General features: G+C 43.9%; 1 protein-coding gene and 1 long non-coding RNA gene across 2 annotated transcripts in view; one reads left to right on the top strand and one right to left on the bottom strand.

Moving 5' to 3' along the window:
- LOC105842602 (uncharacterized) overlaps nt 1-12060 on the bottom strand; it is a 98294-nt gene that overhangs the window by 18754 nt on the left and 67480 nt on the right. The gene's annotated exons all lie outside the window — the stretch shown is intronic.
- LOC134200670 (uncharacterized) lies at nt 4347-5562 on the top strand. Its single transcript, XR_009975682.1, has 2 exons — nt 4347-4528; nt 4632-5562. It is a non-coding gene; the product is annotated as an uncharacterized LOC134200670 (long non-coding RNA).

Below are 12060 nucleotides of genomic sequence, written 5' to 3'. Positions count from 1 at the left end.
AGAACCGTTCATACAAAAAATTACCTTTAGTTCCAAGAACTATGTACATTGAGACTTGTATAGTCACTTGAAATTTCGTTAAGAATCAACAGTTAAATGCGAACACATCTTTGTTCATGCTTTTCTAAAAATCACATTCGAACAAATCCCATATATAAAATAGACTATTGTATTTAAGTTACTGCGTACCTCTAAAGGCGTTTTGGATTAAGAACAAAGACCACACGAGTTTCATTTAAGTTTTACGGCATGTCATTTACAGAGGACTATGGAAGATTCTGTGGAGTATTCGATTTGCGGCCTCAAATGTGCCGTTTGAGGGAGAACGTTTCTCCGGTTCAGATGTAGAGAGGGACCGCGAGATGTGCCAAGAATTAATAAGAAGGGAACTGTTTCATAGATATATTCACCGTTGTCTCTTAAGTTGTTTGAAATTGCTTTGTCTAGATTTTAATGTAGATTCATGTGCCGCCTATTGTTTTTAAGTTTAGTTTTCGACAAACGGTTCGAAGGACAATAAACTGTCAAGAATTGTTTCAGTAATTTATTGACTGATTGACTCGGTGGTGCAGTGGTTCGCACCTGACTGTCGCGCCGAGGGTCCTGTGTTCGATTCCCACATCAGGTAAATATTGTGAGATGATTTTTTTATTGCCTTTGTAGGTAGACGAGCATACGGCCCACCTGGTGGTAAGTGGTCACCGTCGCTCATGGACGTCAGCAATGCCAGGGGCAGAGCCAAGCCGCTGCCTACCATTACTTGAATAGGTTTACTTACTATTGAATAGGTTTGTTTGCTCTTTATTTGTATATATTTAAAAGTATATGTCAGTCTCTGATATCCATAAAATAGGGAATCCTAATTTGGGGCCGGATGACATGATTATCTTTCTTACTATATTTATTACAAGCGGCCTGCTCCGGCTTCGCTCGGGTCTTTAACAAAAATTTCAACGATATTTGACGTTGTTTTATTTTTTTAAATAAAAATAATCACTTATTGCGGCATAGCTATAATAGTTAGATATATGCTGTCGCGACACTTTTTGTATATAATAATGTGTTCTACAAAGTCGTAGTACATTATTTTATTCTATTATCAATAGTTTTCGCAGGACACGCGATGTTAGAATATTTTAGGCAATTTTTTTACACCTTGGGTTACATTATTGGAGTTTTAGTAAGGATCTCTAATTTTTTTCAAAAGAGATTATAGTATATGTCATTCGGGAATAGTGTAGCTTCCAAGCATAATTTAAGTTGTGTTCCGTAAATTCTTCAGTAATTTCATAACTGAACAGCAACTTAATACTAGTTCAACGGAACATACTTAAATTAACAACAGCCTTTTAGTCTGCCAGCGACATACTAAATGACAGCTAGAACGGGAAGCAATGTCGTTTACTTAACTGGACTCCACCATTTCGGTGCACAGAAGCGCGGATTGGGACCAAGCTAGACTGCTGTCTTAAAACTACAGTTCTAATGTGCGTCCGTGGCTAGTCTCACATCCGTTATTATCAACACTAGATGATGTCCGAGCTTTGCTGTATTTTTCGAGCGGTTTTTTTTTATAAATTGTTTTTTTTTGCTTAGATGGGTAGCCGAGCTCACAGCCCACCTGGTGTTAAGTGGTTACTGGAGCCCATAGACATCTACAACGTAAATGCGCCACCCACCTTGAGATATAAGTTCTAAGGTCTCAAGTATAGTTACAACGGTTGCCCCGCCCTTCAAACCGAAACGCATTACTGCTTCACGGCAGAAATAGGCAGGGTGGTGGTACCTGATCGTGCGGACTCACAAGAGGTTCTACCACCAGTAATTACGCAAATTATAATTTTGCGGGTTTGATTTTTATTACACGATGATATATTCCTTCACCGTGGAAGTCAACCGTGAACAATTGTTGAGTATGTATTTCATTAGATAAATTGGTACCCGCCTGCGGGATTCGAACACCGGTGCATCGCTCAACACGGATGCACCGGACGTCCTATCCTTTAGGCCACGACGACTTCAAAAGACGACGTTTTTTAGAACTTATATTTAAATACGAATTACATTATTGATGAAATGATGAAATATTCCAATTTTCTTTGTAAAACCTTAAACCAAACACTCATTGGCTTCGGGTTTCTTAACAACGCCATCTGCTGAAGTAGCTTTAGTGTTATTGTGTCTTTAAAGCAGTTAGTTGCTCTCAATTAAGAAAAATAGTATTATTATTTGCCAATAGATATCGGGAAGAGTCATAAAGTTGATTATCGATAAAGTTGATTATTGAAAACACGACTAAAACAACATTTTCTGGAAATAAATCGTAACTAGATCGATTTGTCGCCCTCGAAATCCCCTGTATACTAAATTTTATGAAAATCGTTTATATATAAAAAAACATGTGTGCAATTCACACGTGGTAGAAGTGAAACCTTCCAAAATTAAAATACAATTATCCTAAACGTCTTAAGTATATGTAAAATTTTGTCATTAGTAAATAATTGTAAGGTAGCGCCCTCTGTGAATTGATATTTTAATTTCACGTATAATCCTAAATTAAAATTCACTACAAGAGCTATCATACACACGTTAGTATTAAAAAATCTCACAGATGGCGCTGTATTAAATAGTATGTATATTTCTGTCTCATTCTTTGCTGGCTTCATCCTACACATTTTTGTATTTGTGTCTCTTACCTGTCGTTTTTTCCGTTGCATCCGGTTTGAAATCACAACGATTCTAAAGAAGTTTTCACTTCAATATATAATCTGAATCTCGGAAACGGCTCCAACGATTTTCATAAAATTGGTGTGTATATATATACAAGAATTGCTCGTTTAAAGGTACCTATTTGATAAGATAAGATATTCCCGCAATGAACACCGTTGAACAAACAAAACAAAACATTTTGACGAAAAGATAAGATTTACATCGAATCACGTAAAACTGGACAAGTGTTTCAACACTCGTCACTCGAGTTAGTTGATGCACAAGTGCCCTCAAACGAATCTCGGTTGACGTCTTCACAAAAACTAAAAAGCGGAGCTCCAACGTACGTTTCCACAAAATTATGAATAGTCTACACTCGTGTAGCAGCGCGTACTGTTTGAAGAACAAACACCGTATTTGTTTATCAAACATTACAGTTCTGTCTACGAGATATAACGAGGTATCCGCATAATGGAAGCCAAGAGAAATAAAAACAGTTTCAAAAGTACGGCGCGTGTCTGTTGTGGCCGCTATTCTGGTTTCATTATTTAGTTATTTAAGCTTAATAATTTAACGGAATAGCGATGAAATGTTAAATAAAACATCGATAGTCGCTATGAATACATTGAAACAACATGCTTCAATAACAAGTACAAAAGGCGGAAAGGTGTATGGGGAGACCACTTGCTAGTTAAAGAAATGTTTACATTACCGAAGAACGAATTGTAGTTTCCATTAGTATGTATAATACATAGCTTTTGCTGTTATAAAAGACAACAAAGTACTTGTATGTTCAATAGTCCTTATTATTTTATCTATTTTTATTTATGTTATATAATATGCTCCCCTCCACGGTGTTTCCTGAGCGCTATGACATGTCCTTCTTCAAACGAGGCTTGTGGAGAGTATTAAGCGGTAGGCAGCGGCTTGGCTCTGCCCCTAGCATTGCTGAAGTCCATGGGCGACGGTAACCACTCATCATCAGGTGGGCCGTATGCTCGTCTACCTACAAGGGCAATAAATAATAAAAAAAAATGTTATCTTTGTGGTTAAATTGATAAAATTTTATTCTTCTTGAAAAATATTCCTCTAAATAGAACAGAATTATTTTACCATTAAGAAAATGATTTAGATTAAATTTTTGAGGGATTATAAAATATACTCTATAACACCGTCTTTCAGTTGAATAATTAATAATATCATACTTAAATTTGACTTAGCTATCTAATTCAACAGCTTAATTAAGTTCCACTGATTCGTAAACAAGTACCTATTAAGAGCAGTAACTATAATAGCACCTAATTAATCTTATTTTATCTCACATGAAAACTGCAATAGCTCTTCTTACTACAGATAATAAATAAATCAACCGTACCAACCAAAAACAACCAACAGTACTGGAACAGTTAATATCACCACCACTAGAACTCTGCTAGTCGAAATTCGACTATAATTAATTGAAATTATAAGTTTGTACACTATTATGATTCTATTGTCAAAGACTATTAAACTTCTATAATCACAGATTTCGCCACGACTACACTTTAGACAAATAATAATAAAGACAAACAATATTATTCTATTCTCAATTTGACCATAGGCTATAAGCAATAACAAAAGTTTGACAATAAACAAATAAGATGCACCGTGTCAATCAATAGTGTCAAATACATGGTAGTGTGTGTAATGTTTTTTTAAATAATTTAATGTATTTTTTATGCATAATTTAAAAAAATATTAACATTCTGCTAAATTCTATATTCTCTATAAGTGTGGGAAATTTCATAATCCTCCGTTCGCGCAATTTTCGTAAAAAGGGGTAGAAAGTTTTTGCTTCACGTATTAATATATCAAAGATACGACATATCTAGAAAATTAAAAATAAATAATACAATATCTAATGTTTAAATTAAATTTCACAGCGAATCAAATAAGTACGCACAAAACAGAGCAGCAAGCAACCAACAAGCTTATAATTTACAATCACTTAACATAGTTCGCGTAACAACAGTACCTACCTCTATTTAAGAACAAGCAAATCATGAAGCTACAGATAGATTATCTCGATGATTTTACAGGTGACGAAGTAATGATCTTGTGATTAACGTGACTTCGACTTCTCATTATGGATCTCTACAGTGTTCCAGGTCAAGAGGTCTGGCTAGATGCGATAATGATGTTACAGATTGCATTATCATTTCGTGATTAGGTGCTTCAGACGGTATTTTACGTGTTCTCATTTTAAATTTATAATATTTCTATAGTTCAATGAGAACGAAATATATATTCAGTATCACAAACTTTCCCATTATTTTTATTATTGTTTTAGTGATCACATATATTGAACGTATTGAATTTTTTCTTCTACGAGTATTGTTCTTAAATATACATTTTTTTTATAATATCTGTATCAAAAACGTTTTTGGATATTTATTTCACGAAGTACCTGAATGTATGTAATTACGATTTTTACATTTTTAATAATAATTGTGACCATAAAATTCCATCGTTTTCAATTGGATAATAGGTAATATCGTAAATGATATTAAAATAATAAAACGAGTAAAAATTTAAAATTTAATCGAAAGTGTTTCGTAATCGAAATATTCTGAAGGGAATGTTTGATGCTTAAAAATATATTTAATGTTTCTCAAACCTTGCAAATGTAATATTACAAATTTTACTTCTGTTTAAAGCCTGCATTTGGTCGTATAATTATGATTCTAGAATAATTAAATTAAAATTACAACATAATTCCGCAATTATAAATTAATTATATGAATCTGTTTACAAAAATAGCAATTGAATAAGAAGGAGACTCGTTTGATTGTTGAAAGAAAAACCTACAACGTATATATGTCTATGTTTATTTTGTTATTCAATTAATTTTATTAGTGATGCAGGTGTAGTGAGTTTTTTTTTTTTTTTTATTATTGAAAGTTTACTGTTGGCCCGAAGGCCTTTCCAGTTTCACCAGGACAGGTGGGCGAGCAAAGGCTCAGCCAAGAGGGGTGGGATTTGCTAACAACTGCCCGAGCGCCTCCGAAGGAGACCTAACAACTCAAGAGCAATTGTTTCGCGAATGAATCTACTACCGGATCGGAATCGCGACCCGCTGAGAAGATCCGGCGAGAAACTCAGCGGGCTGATGCATGGGTTAGGTTGCACGTCGACCTCTTTGTCGAGTTCGACGAGTACGGTTACCGGGGTCCCTGAGCCTGCCCCTAGTATTAGAGCTGAAGGCATCTAATGCAAAGGTTATTGGATCTGATGGATCCGTAAGGACGTGTCTAGGGCGTCGACGGTGACTGGCTCCTGCATGATCAGGATTCGGGGAGTAGTCAGCGGCGGCAACGATAAAGCGATTATCATGACGCATAGCCTTATCGAAGTATCGTTCCGACGCTGACTTCATGTATTTCCGAATTGATTCAAGGCCCAGGTCGTCGTGTAGGTCAACGTTCCTCACGAACCACGGAGCCCCGACAGCTAACCTGCAAAAGCGGGATTGTAGGGATTGGAGGGTGTCTATGTGTGTGCGGGCCGCGTGAGCGGACACCACACTCGCGTAAGTCATGACGGGCCTTATGCAAGTTTTGTAAAGTGTCACCTTGTTCCGAAGGGACATTTTACTCCGCTTACAGATCATGGGGTAGAGTCTACCGAGAATAAACGCGGCACGGTCACGGACTGATTTTATATGCGGGCGGAATGTCATCGATGCATCCAGGGTGACGCCCAGGTACTTGACCTTCCTGGCCCAGGGTATGGGTTGTCTAAAGAGAGTAATCGGGGGTGTGAGATTCCTCCTCCTAATCCGGGAGGAAATCCGTGTGGAGCTTCCCCTCTGAAATAGCACCGCAGTACTTTTCGCTGGGTTGATGTCTATGCGCCATTTTCGGAACCACTGTCCTAGGGCTAGGGCTGCGCTCTGAAGCTTCTTCGCGATTAGGGACTTATTTCTACTAGAATAGTAAACAGTCGTGTCGTCGGCGAATAAAGCTAAATGGGTCGGCGGCGACCGGGGAATATCGTTGACGAATAAGCTAAATAGGAGGGGTGAGAGGACAGAGCCTTGCGGGACTCCAGCTGTGAGAGGTCGTGGGGAGGAGCGGGTTCCCTCGACTCGATATCGAAAAGAGCGGTTCGACAAGAAGTCCCGTATGATGAGCACGAGACTATCCGGCACGCCCATGTTGAATAGTTTGAAAATCAAACCATTGTGCCAGACTTTGTCGAACGCTTTTGCGACGTCGAAGAAGAGAGCTCCCGTGTATAACGGTTTTGGTCGATTAAGCCCCACAAGAATGTGCTCCGTGAGGCGGTGCACCTGTTGAACGCATGAGTGATTTGTACGGAATCCGAATTGTTCATCGATGAGAATGCCCTTGGATGAGACGAAGTCTCTGAGGCGTTTGTAGAGCAGACGCTCATACAGTTTGCCTAGAGACATGAGGAGGCTAATCGGGCGGTAGCTCGTCGGATGATTTTTTGGTTTACCGGGTTTATGTATGCCGATAACGTCCGCTTCTTTCCACACCGCGGGAAAGATACAGTTCGCCATAGCGGCATTGAAAATAGATGCCAACATCACGATGAGTTGGACGGGTAGAAGTTTAATAACGCGGTTAGATATACCGTCGGAACCGGGAGCCTTGCGAGGACGTAGGTCTTTGATCAAGTCTTTAACTTCTATCGGGGTGATGGGTGGTAACGCATCCGATGGTGGCAAGGAGGCTCTGCGTTCTACCTCACTGTCTACTAATTCTACATGAACAGGGTCCACGGATTGAGTGCTGGGCGTGCACTGGGTTTGCAATGTATCGGCCAGCAGCTCTGCTTTTTCGTCATCATCGAACGCCGCGAGTCGGCCGGAGGGGCCTATGAGGGGGGGCATAGTTACTACCGTATCCGATTTGAGAGTACGAGCTAAGCGGTAGTAAGACCTTTGGGAGGGCGCGAGTCCTTCTAAGAAATCAGATCATCTGGCATCTCGGACTTCGGCGATGCGAGACTTTACGTCGCGTTGTAGGGCACGCATTCGAATACGATTTTCCGCGGTAGGATACCTGTCGTAGGCGCGTATCGAGGCGTTCTTAGCTCTAAGGAGTTCCCTAATATCGTCGGACAATTTGAAGCGGTGAAGGAAGTCCTCCGCTACAACTTGTTTCGATGACCTATCTAATGTCGAGGTGATGTGTGACGTTAAGATGTCTATGGCTTCAGCGGTATCCTGAGGAGACGGGATAGAGTCCGGGTTAAACGGGAGCGATGGTGGATCAGATTCAGCCAGGCTGATGCCCAGCGTGTGCCAATCCACCACAGTCCTCGTGACGGGAACGGAATCGGGAGCGCGACCGAGCTTCATAACGACGGGACGGTGGTCTGAATCTAACTCTGAAACTACTTCGATCGAGTGTAAGCGCAGAGTTACGTTTTTTAATAACGCTATGTCGAGTATATCCGGGCGATGCGCGATATTTAGCGGGTAGTGAGTCGGGGTTAGCGGAGCGACGATATCGAAGGCGAGATCATCGACTAACGCGTCAAGCCGCCTGCCATTCGGGGTTGTGGTGTGTGAGTTCCACCTGATGTGTTTACAATTTAGGTCGCCCGCCAGAATGACAGAGCTCCCCATACCGAGCAGCGCCTCGATATCACTGCTTAGAACGATCTTATCCGGTGGAAGATAAACGGACGCGATAACGATCGGCGCGTGTCCCGTCAGTGAGATTCGGCACACTGATGCTTCGATATTAGCGAGCGCGGGAGGATCGAGCGGGACGCAATGCAGGGCTCTTCTATAGTAAATGACGGTACCACCACCACGGGCAGAGAGCCTGTCGTTCCTGACCATGTTATAGTTCGCAATTTTAGGGTCACGGCGCGCGGGCTTAAGTAGGGTCTCCTGCACTAAAAAGATATCAATTTGATGGTCACGCAAAAAGTCAGAAACCTGATCACGTTGATTTGCGAGACCGTAAGCGTTAAAAAATCCTATCGTTACGGATAGGGGCTTTATTCTACTTATATACGCCATTGATTACCGGCGGAGTGAGGGGAGGACGTACGTATTTAATGACGCGTATACGTCGGCGTATTCCTGCACAACGGCGATAAAGTGTTGTGCAGTGGAGGCAGCGCGAATGGCGTCGCCCAAAGCGTTAACGCGCTCAAAGTTGATCGACTGAAAGAAGTCGATCGCTAAAGCGAGATTTTCGGACGCGGTCGGAGGGCAAGTCGCGGGAGAGGGACGAGTCGCGGGGGCGGGACGAATCGCGGAGGAGGGAGTTGTAGCCGTGTTCGTGTACGGCAGCGGTTTTGCCCAGGCCGAGACACTGGGCACCGCCGCCGGAGCGAACGCTGGCTTAGCCTGCGACGCAGAGGGTGCCGAGGCTTTGATGTCTGGGCCGGAAGCTCGGAGGCGGTTTTGGCGGGCGACGCGGCGATTTATTTTAGGAGCTCGGGGGCAACCACGGTAATTCGCGGGGTGACCCTGTGTTCGACACAGGACGCAGCTAGGCGGTTCCGTCGCGGTTTTTTGGTCACGAGCGCAGAGGGCCGTGGCGTGATCGCCCAAACACTTAACACATCGGGGGCGCGCGTGACAGTTACGGGAAGAGTGCCCGTACAATTGACAGTTATGGCACTGGCTAGGAGTGCCTTTTTTATGGGGGGCTTCGATGGCGATACCGGAGAGCCTACAGACGGTCTGTGTGTTGAAGATTTTCTTACCCTCGGGGGTAGGCTGGAGGGTGACTAGAACCATATTATATGGCTCCCTACCGCGACCGGTGTGCATACGGTGCACAGAATTCACTGGAAAGCCCTGTTCTAACAGATCGGCCTTGACGAGCTCTACATCTAACTCTTTAGGGATTCCGCGTATTACAACGCGGAGTTCGCGCTCCTCCTGGAGCGTATAAGTATGGAAACTTATACGTTCCTTACGGAGGTAAGAAGAGAGGGCCCTATGGTCGTCGGGTGTTTGAACCTTAATTTGAATGCCGTTCGCGAGGTTACGGGCATTCGTGAAATTTATATTTTTGGCCTTAAGGGCCAGGCAAACTCGATCCCAAGCTGCCTTCTCCTGAAGGATAACCGGGGGAGGGGTCTGGGTTTTATTTTGTGCCACCGGACGCGGCGACGGAGTGGCACGGGCTGGGGGCGCAACGGGAGTCTGAGGGCGGGGGCGCGACGCGTTCACGGCTTTGCTAATTTTAGCGGCCGCGGGAGCTCGAGACTCCGCGGCACGCTTCTTACCCTTCTGTACCAGGGTGAATCCATCCGTCGATGAGGCGGGGGCGAGGTCGACCTCCATATCCGAGTCAGAGTCGGAGCACGAGGAGGCGGGTGCAGGCGACCTACGAGCAAGTGTAGGTGTTTTAGAGGGCGCGACGGAGGTCGCGGATGATCGCTCAGCTGAAACGATGGTCACGGCGGACGACGCAGCAGCTTTTCTCGCCAGTATAGGCGACACGGGAGCGGCAGGCACGACAGAGGCTGCGGTGCTCAATGCAGAAGCTCTGCACGCAGGTACAGGCGACGCAGGAGCAGCGAGCGCGGCGGAGTCCTCGAGAGGGCTCGCAGTGTGATTGGCCTTGAAGGCCAGAAACTCTGAGGCGAGCTGTGGGTGGCGAAGTCGGAGGAATTCCGCGAATACAGCGTCCATGATCGCTGAGTACCCAGGTGGGGCGGCCCCGGGTCTTGAAAACACTCGCCTTGCGGCGAGGCCCCAACTTCTCGGACCTGAGCGGTTCTATTGAACACAGGTGGCAATGCGGCGCGATTACTACAGGACAAAGAAAAAGTACAACAAAACAGAAATCACAAAAAGAAACAAAACAAATAAATACTTGCAGGAAAACACTTTGTCGGCAAATATTCCACGAACACAAAAATAACTAAAACAAAACCAATAAAAGCTTCCAGGAAACACACTTGGTCGGCAGATGTATCACGAACACAGGCCGCGCGAACAATGGCCGGGCTAACAAAAGCCGGGCGAACAAAGACCGGGCGATCGAGTGGACGATGAGCACGTCCGCACGTGACGGGTGCCTCTATCGGAATGGTGTAGTGAGTACCAACCTATGTATTCAACACCATGCGTCTTATTTCTGGTAGCTTACATTCACATTCGAAGATTAAATCCGTGGGGTCGTTGCGTCGGGGAAGCCCCTCTGCCCGGGCTTGTAGCTCCCTGCCTATCAAGGCAGGGGTGATGAGCTGCGGGTTGATGAGTGGCGGTCTTGAGTTCGTGATGGGTTGGACTGTCTCTTCTTTCTTCTCTTCTCTCTTGATCCTTCATCCCTTCTTCTTTCTTCGCTTCCTCCGTGCGGCCGCTTCTCTCCTCTTTTTTTTATATTTTCTTTTTTTATTATTTTTTTATTAGTTTTTGTTCGAAGTTACGGCAGCTGTTGGTCTAATGAAAGATCATTCAATCCCCAGTTTGAGAGCTTCTCTTTGCGAAACTTTAAATGGCTTAGAATTACAATAACTTCTCTGGCCCGAAGTTAAATAGTTTAGGATCAATATATCTTTATGAAAACGTGTAATGAGCACATACTATATACTAGCTTTTTTTTTTTTTTTTTTTTTTTTTTTATTGCCTTTGTAGGCAGACGGGCATACGGCCCACCTGATGGTGAGTGGTTACCGTCGCCCATGGACTTCAGCAATGCCAGGGGCAGAGCCAAGCCGCTGCCTACCGCTTAATACTCTCCACAAGCCTCGTTTGAAGAAGGACATGTCATAGCGCTCGGGAAACACCGTGGAGGGGAGCTCATTCCATAGCCGGATGGTACGTGGCAAAAAAGATCTCTGGAAACGCACTGTGGATGACCGCAGTGGCTCCAGGTAGTATGGATGAACTCTACTCCGGTGGCGGGCGGTGCGATGGTAAAAACGAGATGCTGGTATCATCTCGAACAATTCCTCAGAGCACTCCCCATGGAACATACGGTACAAAATACAGAGGGAACCGAAGTCCCTCCGCAGACCCAGAGGCTCCAAACGATCCGAGAGAATGGGATTATCGACAATCCGAACGGCCCTCCTCTGTATGAAGAAGGTTATATCCGTTTGAAGAAGGACATGTCATAGCGCTCGGGAAACACCGTGGAGGGGAGCTCATTCCATAGCCGGATGGTACGTGGCAAAAAAGACCTCTGGAAACGCACTGTGGATGACCGCAGTGGCTCCAGGTAGTATGGATGAACTCTACTCAAAATACAGAGGGAACCGAAGTCCCTCCGCAGACCCAGAGGTTCCAAACGATCCGTGAGACCGGGATTATCGACAATCCGAACGGCCCTCCTCTGTATGGAGTCAAATGGAAGAAGCTGGTAT

Source organism: Bombyx mori, chromosome 19, assembly GCF_030269925.1.
Source record: "Bombyx mori chromosome 19, ASM3026992v2".
Lineage (NCBI taxonomy): Eukaryota > Metazoa > Arthropoda > Insecta > Lepidoptera > Bombycidae > Bombyx > Bombyx mori.
The sequence above is the reverse complement of the archived record's forward strand: the minus strand, read 5'-3'. Positions and strand labels throughout refer to the sequence as shown.